Here is a 13,471-nt window from a genome sequence, read left to right as displayed (position 1 = left end):
ATGGCCCAATGGCGTGAAGCCAATCATCTCCAAGCTCCCAGGCAGGTGCTGTAACCAGGGGTAGTTGCTTCCCAATTACATCCTGGGTTGAAGTCACTCCCACCCCCCTGGCTCAAAGCAAGGCCATAGCTATTTAACATATCTTTGAAACCAGTTAAACATTATAGATATGTTAAATGACCATGCCAGAGGTTAGCTGCAAAGCTTTTGCTGTACAAAACAGCTCTCAATGGCCCTGTTCCATGTGTCCCATCCCCCAGGTCAGACTGGTGGGGTTGAGTACATCATATATATATTTTTCTCTAACATTTCCTGAACACCCTGAGTTCTGGACCCTATTACAAATCCCTATTTTGGGAGCCCCCTTGGCTTCACCCTGATACAAGCTTCCCAGAGCAATATCAAACAACTGGGAGGAAAGGGGTTGCAAATTTAAGGCAATTGCAAAGAGTATAGTTTCATTTTCTCATATTTTTTTTTGAAAGATAAGGAGTGGGTGCACATGATAAGTGGGGAGGATAAAGAATTCTTTGTGGTGGCCCAAGAATTCTGGAACAACAGGCATCCCAATCGTTCATCTTACTTTCAAGGAACAATTGATTATTTACTGTTTTCCAAAAGAACTGCCGGGTCTCTAGGGAACCAGGGGTGAGGTAGAAAAAAATGAAGGGACAGAGGGAGGTTAGAATGAGGCTCTTAAGGTACAGGGTTTTTTTTTTTCTCTTCTGTGCCTTAGGTGATGGGGTCCAAAGGTCTGGAGTCCATGGTAGGCTCTGGGAGGGTCCTTATGTTTCTGGTTTATTCCAAACTATGCTGGAGACATCGATACTTGTTTTCTTCAAGTTGTTGATGGTCTAGAGGGGACACAGGAATGGCTCCAGGATAGATATGAGTGCTAAACAGGGGTTTTACAGAAGGGAAGGTGCTTCTCTGTGGGAAGGTCACATAGTCTTCCCAGAGAAGGTTGTATTACAACTGAGTCTTTAATGTAAGGCTTAGGACAAGTTTACCAAACTGACAAAAGGAACAAATCATTCCAGGGAGTGGTGAGACAAAGCCTAGAGCATTTGGATTTATACAAATAGGGATTTATAGAGAGCAGAAAAGGTAAGACTAGGTGCACAGGTGATAACGATGAGACCCTAAAGCCTGTTAAAAACAAAATTGAACTGAGTAAATTTTTAAATCTTATTGGCTTTATTCAATGATTCACAAGTCAGGTAGTGTCCAGTCTAACAGATAGAAAGGAGTTCTGAAAGCTCTATAAGGCAAGAGATTATTATAAAAAAAGTGAGCAGGAACAAGGAATATACCGGGCAATTCCTGGTTGGTTAAAGCAGGGTTACTTTCCTTACATGGAAAAAAGGAGTCTTGGAACTGGGTTAGGTAATATGCTGAACAAACAAGTGCTGATTGGTTGACCTAGACCTTCCTCTTCTGGAAGTGTAAGAGGGTGAAGCCAGGGGCCCCCCAAAGAAGGATTTGTAATGGGGTACAGAATTCAGAGTGTCCAGGAAATATTAATAATATAGGATATCCTCACCCCCACAAACTGGGGGATGGAACACATGGAGCAGAGCCATTGAGAGTTGTTTTGCATAGCAACAGTTTTACAAATAACCTCAGGCATGGTCATTTAACATATCTATAACTTTTGACTGGTTTCAGAGTTATGTTAAATAGCTGTGACCAGGCTTTGAGTCAGGGGGATGGCAGTGACTTCCACCCAAGATGGAAATGGGAGGCAACTCCCCCTGGTTACTGCGCCTGAGTAAGAGCTTGGAGATGATTGGCTCCACACCACAGGGCCATGCCTGCCCGGACTTACTATGGCAGGCCAGAAAAGCTGGAAAAATACGGGACTGTTGGCAGGTATAGCCAATTGTGGGAGGAGTCAGAAATGAGGGTGCAGAGGAAGACTGGCACTGGGATTTAAAACCAGGTGCAGCAGCCACGAGAAGAACCATGCAGCTTTGGCAGGGGAGAGCCACATGGCTTTGGGTCTCCCTTTTACATGCAGCTTAAGAATCAGGAAAGCAAATGTACCAGCGATGCAGAGCTTTCTCTTAAAATTTTGGAAGAATGCAGGAGAGATGCTGTGGGAAGGAAAGGAGTGAAAGGACTCTTGCTCGTGGGCCATGAGAAGGTACAATGTGGTTCTGGAATAAGACCTGGAGATCTCAGTGACACAGCTGATGATTCTGGAAACCGGGAAGGCTGACCAGCCAAGCATGGATTACTGGGAAGAACCGGGAGCTACCTGAGCCATGGACTTCTATTTATTTTCCTGAGATATGGTACCCCAGACTGGGCAAAGGGGGAAAGGAAAGACTGTGAGTGTTTGTGGGTGTTTTAAGGGACTTTGGGATTTTAATGAAGATATTAAGTCATTACTCTTAAGTCTGTATAACTTTTTAAGTAAGTAATTCCTTTCCTTTTCACCAATCTCTGACATGGAGAGCTATAATTCTCTGGTGGCAGGCAAGGCAAATCTAGTACAGGTGGAACCCAGGAAAAGAAGGATCTATTTGGTAACATTGTGCAACCCCTTCTCCAGTGGCTAATCAAGGAAAATCATGGAAGACCACATGTGCAGTAGCTTTAAAGTAATACAACTACTTGTACATGCACAATAAAAACCCACCAAAACTAACCAGGAAGGATCTGCCCTATAAGAATAAAATCCCTCCAGCCCATAAGGTCAGTCTCTGCTTAGAGTTGGCCTGCTCTCACATTCTGTGCTATAAACTCTGTGTGTTCACTTCAATTCTTTGTCCCGATCACTAAGAACCTGATTACCAGTGCCCACCTGTGACAGGAGAACTGACCACAGAAATTTGTTAAGTCTTGGTTTGCTGGCCTGGGGCTTAGCATGAGTTACTCCATCTTGAGACTAATCTGGTTATTTCAGCAGGCTTTGAATAGAATAGGGAATGCTCCTACAATGGGGTACAGAGTGAGGGTCCCCTGAAAATAGGAGAAAAACCCCCACAACCCTTGTTTGGGGGAAGGAGGAAGTGGATGATATGGCATTTAAGATATTTTGCATCACAATGGCAAGTTAATAGCCATAAATTTCTTGAAGGGAGAGGACTGCCACCCAGGGTGAAAGGTGAACATGAGTTTAAGAGCATATAATGACTCATGACATAGCCAGGAGAGGCAGATGCCCTGTGTCACAGGAATCTCTTGCCCTGACTAAAGATGACAGCTGAAAGAAGGTAAAAGATAGGGGGAACTCGAAAAAGTGGCACATCACAAGAGGGACCAGATATAAGGTCATATAAAAAGTTCTAGGCTGAGCATTTAAAATAAGGGTGGGCTGAAAGAGAAGGGTTCAGGTGCACCATGAGGTCTGGTGTGTAAGAAGGAGCCATGCAAGCTGAGAGAGGGGAAGGAGCCATGTGCTCTGAAGGGGTATAAGGAGAGAGCTAATGGAGCTTTGCAGGTAACTGTCTAACCAAACACAGATTTGTGGGAGATGCTTAGAGCTAAACTGTGACTGCATATGCTGAACTGCAGACTTCTGCTTCTCTGACAAACATATGGAGAAGCCACTCTCTTGGGATGTGTGCCTTCCTGGACTCCACCATGATCCAGTGTAACATGGTGCATTTTTCCCCCAACCACTACATGGAGGCTGAGGACAACATACCCTAGATCCTGAAGGAGAGAGCTGCTGCAAAAGGATGGTGACTCTGAAACCCACAAGTGCACCTTCCAGAGGGGATGGAGAACTGTTCTTGCAGCCCGCTAAAGAACAGATAAGGATATAGGGAAATTCTGGGCATGGCTTTTGCTTGTAGACTTTGGGAAGCAAAGGAAGTGCTGGGTCTTGTGAGAGAGAAGGGCTCTGAGCAAGAGTGCTCTCAGCACCACCTCCCTCCTCCAGGTTGGAATCCTGGTAATGAAAACCTGTTTCCTTCAACACCAATTGTTGGGTCATGTGTCAAGGTGCCATATGGCCAAGCCCCAGTTTGCTCAGTTACACTACCATCCTTCAAGCAGTAAGATAGGTAAATGAGGAAATAACATTCACTTTGTCTCTGAGAAATCCTACTGGCTGACACTCAGAGATGGGCTCGAGTGGTTGGGAGAGGGGTTGATCTACAAAATAGAAAAAAATATTTCCTATCTTGCAAGGTTATTGTGAAATTAACAAATGGTCTCGTATGCAGTAGTTAACTTGATAAATGACTATTATTATTATACAAATGTGTTTATTTTAATTTTTCCAAAGTCAGCTCTCTAAATGTATTTAACTATGACTTAATTTGGGGTGTTCAATCTGTGGACAAAAAAGGGGCCACACACTAACCCTGACAAGCTTAGGCTGGGGAGGCCTGCATAATGGCCTTACAAACTCAGAGACAGTTATTAACCACATAGAGAAGTCTGAAATTAAAACTTCCTACCTAAAAGTGGTTCATGGTGGGTAGTCCTGTCCTAGGCCAGTATTTGTACCTAATGAAAATCAGTCTTTACCTTAACTGAGCTTGTCTGTTGTCTTTTTGCATCTAGGATAATATACCTGATAACATGCCTTCAGAATACAAGGTAATTCCCTTTTTTCTGGACCCTCCTCAAAGCACAACCACGGCACTCATTGTCACCATTATCCTGTTAAGTGTTGACTATTAACCACCCTGTACCCACCTGTGTAAAAGAAGCATGGGCCCATTCATTTTACTTTTTATCCTATCCCAGAGGTTTCACACTTTGCTTTCTCCCACCTCCCTAGTCCATCACCAATACATTTCATGTAACACCCTTACATTTCCCCCTTTGATTTTGATGTATAGAATAAGTGGTAAAACTGCCATTTTCCAGAGCATTTTCTCAGTCTGTTGGGATTTTGCTTCCTGGCAATCATTGTCAGTTTGGTTAAGATAAACTCATAACAATTCTTACAGGCTTGGATGTTTCTTATGCTGACAAATCTATAAAAATTCAACTTACACGTTACATTCTAGAAACACATTCTTTAAAGGGAGGCTTGCCAGCTTCCTCTTTGTAGTTCACTATCTGTTCCTGAAGGTCAGACTCTTACAACTATGAGTGGGAAAATGGAAAGGGAAATAGGCAGGAAACTGTTAAATCATTAAATTATATGTTTCAGCTAAATCATTTGAATCATATGGTGACACCTAACCTTTCTCAGTTTTCCTTTGATTTTTCTCTTTATAGCTCTAGTCACCTCAGACAAACCAATTAAACTTCATAAATCCTTGAAGGATTATGCCTTCCCAGCTCAGCCTCACTTAGAATTTCAAATGAGATGCCATCTTCTCAGAGAATACTCAATTGTTCCTCTATCAACTCCTGTGATTTCCTAATGTCAGTCATTCAGCCAGCCTTTATTAGGTGATTTCTATTCTTGGTAGATAGTACAAAGGAGAGAAAAAGACAAATCATTTAGATGCAGAATTAACAGACTGGGCTCTTTGTAAAGCCTCAGGCAAAAGGGGTTTTGTATACTTTATAGTTGAAAATCACCTTACAGTTTACAAGGCACTTTGCAGTATTTAAGTTGCTCTCAGGGACATTATAGTCTTTAATCCTCCTAAGAACTCTCTGATGTATTATAATCAGAATATTGCAAATGAGAAACTGTTGCTCAGAAAGTTTATGACCTACTCAGAAGATAAAGAATTAGGAAGAGGCAGAACTGGTGCTTCATCCCAGATCTCTGACTCCAGGTCCAGGTCTGCAAAAGCACGGTACCTGAACACCTGAGCATGAGAAATTTAAATGAACAGGCAAGTTACCCTAAATTTATTTAAAGTCCTTTTGCAACTGATGCAGATGTGTGAGCTACATCTTCTTCTCTAGAGGAAATGGAAGTAGTCTTTTTTAAAATATATTTTATTGATTATGCTATCACAGTTGTCCCATTACCCCCCCCTTATCCCCCTCCACCCTGCACACCCTCTCCCACCCACATTCCTCCCCTTTAGTTCATGTTCATGTGTCATAAGTTCTTTAGCTTCTACATTTCCCATACTATTCTTACCCTCCCCCTGTCTATTTCGTACCTACAATCTATGCTACTTAGTCTCTATACCTTTTCCCCCTCTCTCCTCCTCCCACTCCCCTGTTGCTAACCCTCCATGTGATCTCCATTTCTGTGGTTCTGTTCCTGTTCTAGTTGATTGCTTAGTTTGTTTTTGTTTTTGCTTCAGGTGTGGTTGTTAATAGTTGTGAGTTTGTTGTCATTTTACTGTACATGCTTTTTATCTTCTTTTTCTTAGATAAGTCCCTTTAACATTTGGTAAAATAAGGGCTTGGTGATTATGAACTCCTTTAACTTGACCTTATCTGAGAGCACTTTCTCTGCCCTTCCATTCTAAATGAAAGTTTTGCTGGATAGACTGGATAGAGCAATATTGGATGAAAGTCCTTGCCTTTCATGACTTGGAATACTTCTTTCCAGCCCCTTCTTGCCTATAAAGTCTCTTTTGAGAAATCAGCTGACAGTCTGATGGGAACTCCTTTGTAGGTTACTGTCTCCTTATCTCTTGCTGCTTCTAGGATTCTCTCCTTCATTTTTAGCTTGGCTAATGTAATTGTGATGTGCCTTGGTGTGTTCCTCTTTGGGTCCAACTTCTTTGGGACTCTCTGAGCTTCCTGGACTTCCTGGAAGTCTATTTCCTTTGCCAGATTAGGGAAGTTCTCCTTTATTATTTGCTCAAATAACTTTTCCCCTTGTTGCGCTTCCTCTTCCCCTTCTTGTACCCCTATAATTCAGATGTTGGAATGTTTAGAGATGTCCTGGAGGTTCCTAAGCCTCTCCTCGTTTTTTTGAATTCTTATTTCTCCATTCTTTCCTGTTTGGTTGTTTCTTTCTTCCTTTTTGTCCACTCCATTGACTTGAGTCCCAATTTTCTTCCCATCACTATTGGTTCCCTCTACATTTCCCTTCATTTCACTTAGTATAGCCTTCATTTTTCATCTAATTTGTGACCAGATTCAACCAATTCTGTGAGCATCCTGATCACCAGTGCTTTGAACTGTGCATCTAATAGGTTGGCTATTTCTCGGTCACTTAGTTGTATTTGCTATGAAGCTTTGATCTGTTCTTCCATTGGGCCATTTTTTTGTCTTGTCATGCCTGTTACGTATGAGGGGCGGAGCCTTAGGTGTTCACCGGGCGGGGCAACCCAGTTACTGGGTTGTGACACTGTATGTGGGGGCAGGGTCCGAGAGGGAACAAGGGTGCTTGCTCTGCTCTCTGTCGGACTTCAGTCCCTTGGAAAAGGAAGTAGTCTTGAGTTACCAAAAAATATGGTAGTTTGGAAATGTGTCTCTATCCATTTAACAAGTACAACATGTTTTAAAGGCTTAAAACGGGTATTTATTCAACACATTGAGCACCAAGTAAGTACCCTCATTTAAAATAATAATAGCCCCAGCTGGTGTAACTCAGTGGATTGAGGTGGGCCTGTGAACCAAAGGTCACTGGTTTGATTTCCAGTAACGGCACATGCCTGGGTTACAGGCCAGGTCCCTGGTACTGGGCGCACAAGAGGCAACCACACATCGATGTTTCTCTTCCTCTCTTTCTCCTTCCCTTCCCCTCTCTCTAAAAATAAATAAATAAAATCTTTTTAAAAAATAGAACTGGGCAAAATGGAAGGGGTTAACAAACAAAATTAAAAATCAACAAGGAAAAGTAGATAGGTAACTTTTTTGGCAGGGAGCACCTCTTATTTGTCGAATGCTTTACATACATTATCTTTGTGAAACGTTACAACATCCCAGTGAGATAAATTTTATTGTCCCTGTATTAGTTTGCTAGGGTTGCCATAACCAGGTACCACAGACTGGATGGCCTAAACAATAGAAATTTATTGTCTCAGTTCTAGAGTCCAGAAGGCTGAGATCAAGGTGTCAGCAGAGTTGGTTTCTTCTAAGGCCACTCTCATTAGTGTGCAAATGGTTGTCTCCTCTTTATATCTTTACAAAGACCTCCTTCTGTACTTGTCTATGCCCAAATTTCCTCTTCTTATGAGGACACCAGTTTTAATTGGATTAGGGCTTACCCTAATGACCTCATTTTAATTTATTTTAATTTATTAATTTAATTTATTAATTTATTTAATTTATCTCTTTAAATACCCTATCTCCAAATACAGGCCCATTCTGAAGTATTTAAACATGTTGAGACAACATAGGAACTTGGGCCCAAGAATGGAAAATGCCAGATAGCCTGGAAGCCAAGTTAAGACCAGGTGGCCAGAAGGAATGCCAAATGAGCTGACCTCAAGAATGTCATCACCCCTCCACTCCCTGCTCAAAAACTCAGAGGTAGCTGATTTTATCTCCCTTCTAACTGCCCATGTTGAAACTACTGCCTTGCACGCTCAGCTGATCAAGGTGTGGCCACTCTGCAACCTTCCTAGGGAGTCCTTAATGAGCAGTCTGCCATCTTGCCCCCGTAGCACAGGTGCAGACATAGTTACCAGGCAACACAGCTGGAAGAGGAAGTCACCCAAGCTTACAATGGAAAATGCCTTTCTCAAAAAGCCTGTTTTTTCATGCAAGCCCACATGGTCCCCAGCTTATAAAAGCAGCCAAGCAGAGCCAGACTCCAAACCAGTTCAGAGGACCTTCCTTTCCTCTGTGCTGCCTCCCTTGTGTTTAAGCATAAGATTAGTAAAAAAAAACTGTCTGGAAATTTCTCTAGGGTTTCCTCTCGATCTTTATCTTGAGGAACCCAAGAACCCCAAGGCTGATAATTATATGAGTTTTGTATGAAACACAATGCAGAGTAATTAAGACCATAAGAGTATCCATTTGGTAGATGAGAAAACAGAGGTTCAACTTAAATTGTGCCTCAAAATGTTACTTGACAGTGTTGACGGGAAAGCCCTGGTTCTTCTTGCTGACGCGTGTAAAGAATTGCATATCGGCAAATCTAGTAGTATGTAATCAGTTTATTAGTGGCCCATCTCCGTGGAAGAGAACAGGACTGGGTAGAGTAGGGGGTGAAAGGAAAAGTTTCAGGGCAAAGCAGGGTGAGAAAAGCAAGAAAGGCTGGAGACCAGGGTGGCAAGCCCCTGGGTAGCCTGAGGCCTGGTGGCCAGAAGCCCTGTTGCTCGGGAGCCAAGAGCACCCTGAGCCCCCCGACTGAGAGAGAGAACGAGTCCTTTGTTCTCCAGACTTATATAGTTGGTGGGATAGGAGGGAAAAAAGTTACATATTGGTTAACAGGTAAATGTGCCACCAGCTTTCCTGGGGGATTGCTAGCCCAAATTCTTATTTTGCTCCATACCCCATTTGGTCATCTTGTTGTAAAACAAATACGTGACAGGAGGCAGTTAATTAAAATTGGGGCAATTTCCAAAGTTATTTATGGGCTCTTTCTTTTGGTACCGGGGACCCTCTCCCATATTCAGGGCTTGGGATGAAAGCACAGTTTCAAGGCTTTCTTTCCCAGATAGTAGAAATGTTATATCGAATTTCAAGGACTTTTCTTGTTTTTTGCTAATATAGTGTTTCTTGTGATATTGAAACACCTGGCAATATTATCAGACCAGGCTTAGGACTGCTTAATTAGCATGTGAGATTTGCCTCATTCCTCCTCCTTGCCTTGGTTTACTATTTATTCCACCTAATTGGTAAAAGGCGTTTCCTGGCAACCAGGGTGCTAAATGCTGGCCAGTGACAGTATTGCAGTCTCAGAGTTCTTCCTATGCTGTCTCCTGCTTCAACAGGAGCATGGCCTTGAGTGGGTGTGCCCAGGGCCAGCTGTAGTGTGTGGGTTCCTAACTTCATGTAGGAAAGATACCACAACATGAGTCTAGGTGACTATGAAGATGCATTTATTAAATCTGGGGACAGTGAAACAAGTAAGGGCTTAGCATAGAGGAAGCAACAGGAGAGCCCAGGCTGGGCTGCCTTAATTCACCAGCAAGTCAGAGAAAAAGGGGCTTTGGGGACAGGTTTAGGGGATTAGCCCAAGACAAGCTGCCAACTGCCCATTGCCTTAGAGTTTCAGAGACATGTGTCTGTGAAGAAAGAAGTGGGTAGGGGAGGGAATAGCACAGGCTGCTCTTCAGAGGGAGGGCATGAGTGTGCACAGAGTTCTTTGTCTTGAGGCTTTTATCTCTTTCTTGCAGGCAGGAATCTTGAAGAGGTCTCAAGGAAGAGTTTCCAGTTCTCCAGGTGTACCCTTTCAGAGTCCTGATTTCCACTGTTTGGTCAGTGACAGGGCAGGGGGCTTTAGTCATTGCAGTTGGTCCTGGCATCACCCACCTGATTTTGCTGCTTTTCTGGGCCTGGAGCTGAAATACAACTGAGGCCTAGATGTTCTCTCCAGGGAGAAAAGGTTACCCTGGGGGCAAGGTCATTGTTTTCTCAGTTTTCCCCCTGCCAGTAAATTGCTTGGCCATTGTGTTCAGCTATCTGTCTGTTTCCCTATTCCACTTGCCAAGAAATTTTTCTAGTTTCCCACTGTCCTTTCTTGAAAGTGTTACCAAAGCCAAGTCTGTGTGCCCAATGCTTCCAAAGACTGAAACTCAAAACCTCAGAGCTCAGAAACCCAAAACACTAATTAAAAAGAATATATGCACCCCTATGTTCATCGCACTGCTATTTACAATAGCCAAGATATGGAAGCAGCCCAAGTGCTTATCAATAGACAACTACATAAAAAAGCAGTGGTACAGATATACAATAGAATATTACTTGGCCATAAAAAATGAAGCCCTGGCTGGTATGGCCCAGTTGGTTGGCGTGTCATCCCATAAACCAAAAGGTCACTAGTTCTATTCCCAGTCAGATCACATGCCAAGGTTGTGGGTTTAGTCCCCAGTCTGAGCAAGTGTGAGTGACAATTGATGTTTCTCTCCTTTTCTCTCTCCCTTCCTTTCCCTCTCTCTAAAATCAATAAGCATGTCCTCAGGTAGAGATTTAAAAAAAATGAAATCTTACCATTTGTGACAGCATGGTTGGACCTGGAGGGTATTAATTTCAGCAAAATAAGTCAGGCAGAGAAAGAGAAATACTGTATGATTTCACTTCTACGTGGAAGCTAATGAAAATAAATAAACAAAATTAAAACAGACTCATAGACACAAAGAGCAGGCTGGTGCTTGCCAGACAGGATACGGTTGGGGGGACTGGGTGAAAGAGGTGATTAAGAACTAAAAATTGGTAACAGAATAGTCATGTGGATATAAAGTACAGCACAGGGAATATAGTTAATAATACTCTGATACCATACACGGTGCCAGTGGGTACTGGAAATGTCAGGGGGAACACTTTGTAAAGTATATGATTGTCTAACTACTATGCTGTATGCCTAAAACCAATACACATACAAAACAATATTGAAAGTAAACTGTAATTGAAAAATAAAAGTAATTTTTTTAAAGTCAGTATTTAGAATAAGGAAAAATCTACTGATTGATAAGGCGCCAACCGAGAGGATGGGAGACCTAATAGTGCCTCAAATCCATCTTGCTCACTGGACCAGGTTAAGGGTTTTTAAGGGGCTAGGGGGACAGGTATGGAGAAGTACTTGTGGGACAAGTCTTAACTGGAGGAGCTTCAAACTTGGCCATTTATGGTAAAGGTGTGTCAACACCAGATCTTCCTGGACAATGGACTCTGCTTCTGAACTACTCCTGCTGTTCAAGTTCCAGTTAAGTTTTGGTCCTTTGGTTTAGGGGGCAGGGGTTGTGGAAAGGGGCAAGATTTTGGTTCCAGGTACAGCTGGAGGTCAAAGTTCTCGTCTCTGGTCACACCATGCTTTAGATGTATGACTTGTGGTTTGGGCCTGAAAAGCAATACAACATCTTGTTAAAGAGAACAGGACCATTTGGGGTTGGCTCTGTGGTTACAACAGCTTACTCAGCTGGTAACTTTCAGGGCTGAGATTGGAATCCATTTCTCCACAAAATCAATCCTTCTATTCTAGAGTCAGTCACAAAATATAAAAAAATAAAGAGTGTAAAGTTTAGAATTAATTATTAAAAACCAAGTGATTCAAAACACAGATATTACCTTTTCATAACTGTATGGGTCAAAGTTCTTAGTTGCAAATAACAAAAAAAAACAAAACAATCTGGGTTAACGTAAGCAGAAAAAAAATTAGTAGAAGGATACTGGATAGGACACAGACATGTTGGGGAATTGAAGCAATAAGGTTCAGAAAATAGGGCAGAACCAAAGAAAACTAAGCAGCCAGAACTATAACCAAATTATGCTCAGTCAGGTAGATCCCATTGAGGAACAATAGTAAGAAGATAGAAAAATTCCTTGGCAAACTGAGACAGACAGCTGAACAAACTGGCCAAGCAATTTACAGCCAGATACAAAAGGTGACCTCCTTAGAGATAACATGTAGGCCTCTGTTGAATTTCAGCTCCAGGCCCAGAAAAACAGCAAAGCCAGGTGGGTGATGCCAGGAGCAGCTGCAGTGACTGATGTCCCCCTGCCCTGTCAATGACCCATTAGGGGACACCTAGACCCTGAAAGAACACACCTAGAAAACTGAGGGATATTCTGCAGAAATCCTCCCCTGAGACCTTCCCTGCCTGCAAGAGAGAGATACAAACTCAAGACAAAGGACCCAGAGTACACGCATATGCTCTTCTTCTGAGAAGCAGCCCATGCCATTCCCCGCTCCCTATTCTTCCCACACAGGCTTGCATCTCCTGAACTCTAAGTGTCCCCATGAAACGTGTAACTATGGGAGCAATGGGCAGCAGCAGCTCCTCCCAGGCTAACCCCTGAACCTGTCCCCAAGACCCTGTTTCCTCTGACTTCCCAGTGAGTGAAGGCAGCCTAGCCTAGGTTCCCCTGTTACTTCCTCTATACTAAGCCCTTGCTTGTTTTACTGACCCCAGCTTTGAAAAATATATATATGTATTTATTTTTAGAGAAGAGAGGGAGAAAGAGAGGGAGAGAAACATTGATGTGCATTAGATACATGGATAGGTTGCCTCTCACTCGCCCCCAACTGGGGACCCAGCCTGCAACCCAGACATGGGTGTGCCCTAACTGGGAATCAAACCGGCAACCTTATGGTTCGCAGGCTGGCACTCAATCCACTGAGCCACATCAGCCAGGGCTGTCCTGAGCTTTAATAAACATATTCTCATAATCACCTGGACTCATATTGTGAATTTTTTCCTTCACAAAGTCAAACACCCACACACTACCAGCTGGCCCTGGGCAGACTCACTCAGGGCCAGGTTCTTTGTCTGATAACACCATGGGCACTACCAACACTCCTGTTGCTTGACCCTGCTGCAGATGGTGGCACCATAGTTGCCAAAAACTACACACTTCAGATGCTCCCATCTCCACCACCCAGGATGAACTCAAAACTCCCCTGCTTCTTTCTATTGCTTCAGATTTACAGTCCCAAGGTCATATCTATGCTTCGGCTGCCAGGAAACCGGGAGCAGAGAATCTGCCACTTCAACTTTGGTTAGGGATTAAAAATAGGAATGTTTGCATA

This window comes from Phyllostomus hastatus, unplaced genomic scaffold (assembly GCF_019186645.2).
Source record: "Phyllostomus hastatus isolate PE091 unplaced genomic scaffold, TTU_PhHast_1.1 phas_scaffold_317, whole genome shotgun sequence".
Classification (NCBI taxonomy): Eukaryota; Metazoa; Chordata; class Mammalia; order Chiroptera; family Phyllostomidae; genus Phyllostomus; species Phyllostomus hastatus.
This window is presented reverse-complemented; position numbering follows the sequence as displayed.